General features: G+C 51.4%; 1 non-coding gene across 1 annotated transcript; it reads right to left on the bottom strand.

Annotated features, from left to right (window-relative positions):
* Positions 1-2196: 2196 nt before the first annotated feature.
* Positions 2197-2268, bottom strand: TRNAP-UGG (transfer RNA proline (anticodon UGG)). The gene has a single exon. It is a non-coding gene; the product is annotated as a tRNA-Pro (tRNA).
* Positions 2269-3230: the final 962 nt, after the last annotated feature.

Raw genomic sequence — 3230 nt, 5'->3', positions numbered from 1 at the left:
GCCAACAGCAGAGACACCCAGGAGAAGTGGAGCCTGCAGGGCGGATGCAGCTATTAAAGGTGCCTGAGGGCAAAGTGAGCCATCCTGGCTTAGAGAAGGTGCAGGGGGTTGGTACGTGGCTTGTTGGTCTAGCGATATGAGTCTTGCTTTTGGCAGAAGAAGTCTTGGGTTCAGACCCTGGATGAACCCAGTTGTTGGAGTTTTACAAATGGCCTGTGGAAAGTAACCAGCAGGAGGAGGGAGAGACAGTGGGTGGACACAGTTCAGAAGATGGAGGAAAGAGAATGATGGAGGCCCAGAACTGAGGCCTGCTGGAGAGGCTATGGACGGGTTAGAAAGCTCTACTGTGTTGGTGACTATATGGGGTGCCTAACTCCCTTAGGCTCTTTTGAAAACAGGTGTGAATGTTCTTCTTTCCAGCTGTTTTGTAAAGTTAATTTGCAAAGTCAAAATCTCTGGGCTTGTCCAGGATTTGAATGCAGGACCCCAGCACCCAACATGAGAATCATACTCCTAGACCAACTAGCCAGATAGGGAAAGAATGAATAGGGGCTTCTCTGAGCTAGGATGGCTTCCACTCTACTCAGGCATCTTTGCCTCTTTAATAGCTGCCTCTGCCCTGCAGGCTCTGCCTCTCATGGGCATCTCTGGCATTAGCATCGATCCATGGAACTCCCTGACTCAGGATGTTACTGAGTCTGTCAAAAGGCCCATTCTCATCTCTAGGACCCACACCTGTCTGCTTGGCTTTTTCAGGGTGATGCACCATCTGTGGAGGGTTTCCATGCCTCCATCCAGGGGTGGCTTCTTGCTAGTATCTCTGCAGGGCGAGGTTGTTCCATAAATGGCAAATTGAACAACATTTGCCTGTCATTGGGGCAACCTGCAGACTTACCCTGGCTTTGTTTGAACCTTTACACATAATTAACCATTTTATCGTCCATTAGCCTTTGATACGGGGCAGGAATTGAGACTTCTACGGTTGCTTTTGTGTAATCAACAGATTATATCATTCCTTTAGTTACTTTAATTTATACCACAGAGTCACCATCTTCCTTCTTTGTAGCTCACATCATCGTGTTTGTTTTCATTCAGTTTCAGTTTCTTCCCAAAGCATTTGAATTAAACAGTTTTCATCTATTTCAAAGGTAATTTCCTTTGCTTGGAGGATCCTGGTGCAGGGACTGGCCCCTCCAAGGGGAGAATGAACCAGGCACAGAAATTAACCGCTAGCCCCAGCTCCAGCCTTTGTGCTTGTTTGTCGGATGAGCCAATGATTCCATGGGCCAGACTGGGGTTTCTCCCCAGTCAGTGATTTGGAAAATTTGGGTTTGGTTTTCCTTTGCCGTGTTCATTGTGAATGTTAAAATTCCCAGGGACTCACTGGTTTGAAGGACCCCTTTTGCTCCTGGAGGCAGGGAAGGGGCATACGAACCCACGGCCTGTGACAGCTCTAACATCCAGCCATGTGCTGAACCAAGCTAATGGAATAGCAACAACCATCATTAACCCTGGTTTATATCCTTTGGGGTCCTCTGTATGAACAATGTATTAGGGTGTGTGTGATTGTACGTGGGTGTGGCTACCCTGAAAACACAACAGTGTCACAGCTGTGCAGCCACAGTGCTGCAGTGTAGACGCACCTATGTCACCCAGAGTGGTTCTACCAGCAGCGTGGTTAACCTTCTCCCCAAGAAGCGGCTGCTAGGCTGAGGTGTGTCTACACTGCAGTGCTGCAGCGGCACAGCTGTGATGACCCAACACTGTCTCCGCAGGCACATGGCTTGGCTTAACCAGGCTGCTCTGAGGTGTGGATCTTTCACACCCCTGTGTGATGTAGTTAAACAATTTTCTGGTGCCAACCAGCCCTCTGCAGGGAGTGCACTTGACCTGGGTCTGCTCAGGCAGACCGTGTGTGCTGAGGATAATGCAATGAAGGCAGGGAACTGCTGGATCTGGAGATCCCCAGGGCCCCTCAGAGCCTTACAGGGATTTCACAGACTAGTGTGTACAGAGGACGGATTTCAATGTTCAGAGTCATTTTCAAAGGAGCCCAACACAGCAGGGCTTTCTAACCCACCCCCAGGCTGCCCAGCACCACTCAGTTACAGGCCCCACTCCAGCTCATTAGCCCACCTACCCCTGCTGCCCCTCCTCTATCTGCTTTCCAAAGGTTGTTTGCAAAAGTCAGGCATTGGGCTCGTCCGGGATTTGAACCCGGGACCTCTCGCACCCAAAGCGAGAATCATACCCCTAGACCAACGAGCCAGATGAGAAAACTTCTTGTGGTTTCCTCTCTGAGCTGAGATATGTCACTGCCCTCCAGCATCTCTGCTTCTTCAATAGCTGCCTCCCTTTGCCCAGCAGGCTCTGCTCCTCATGGGAGTCTCCAGGGTTAGCCCACACAACTCTCAGCCACTGGATGTTACTCAGGCTGACACCTCAGCCTCAGGCCAGCAAAAGGCTTGTTCTTGTCTCTACTTGCCCACAGGGCTCTGCTCGGGATGGTGTGCCAGCTGTACTAAGGCTGTGCTGGGTTTCCCTGCGTCCATCCAGGGCTGGCTTCTTGCCAATCATTCTTCCAAGAGAGATTGTTCCATAAATGCTGAATTGCACCACGTTCCCCTGTCACTGGGGTGACCTGCGGACTCCCACTTCCTGTGAGATATGTACCTTCAGCCTCAGTTAATCATTTTATCACCCACTGGCCTTTGAGCCTGGGCTGGACTTGGTACCCGCTGGTCACACGGTGACTTGTGTGTGATCAGATTGGAGCGCTCCGTCAGTCGCCTTTGACCCCGGCTAGTCCGTCGCTTTCCCCTGCACGCTTCCCAGCACCTACTTCCCTTCCTTCCTTTCCTTTTCCTCTCGTACCATTTTAATTGATGAGTTTTCATTTCTGCCAACAGCCAAGCCCTTGGTTTTGTCAGGGGCGTATCAGCCATCAGCTGCCTGGTTCCACCTCCAAGGCCCTTCCCCGCCAACCTGTCTCCTCTCATTCCCTGTCACTGGCCACCTTCCTCCGCTGATCCCCTTTTCAAACAGGCCCCTTCCTCCTTCCTCCCACACCTCCCCTCCCACCAGGGCTGCGCTTCCTGGGCACAGCGACAAAACCACCTCTTCGCCCTCCTTCGGATACTGCCTTACAACTCACCTTTGCCAGAGGCCCCCAAAAATCAGGACAACAGTTCAGCTGCTGAGGCCAATGTCCGTCATGGGTACAAACATCG

The sequence above is a fragment of the Chelonoidis abingdonii genome, chromosome 14, assembly GCF_003597395.2.
Source record: "Chelonoidis abingdonii isolate Lonesome George chromosome 14, CheloAbing_2.0, whole genome shotgun sequence".
Taxonomy (NCBI): domain Eukaryota; kingdom Metazoa; phylum Chordata; order Testudines; family Testudinidae; genus Chelonoidis; species Chelonoidis abingdonii.
This window is presented reverse-complemented; position numbering and strand designations above follow the sequence as displayed.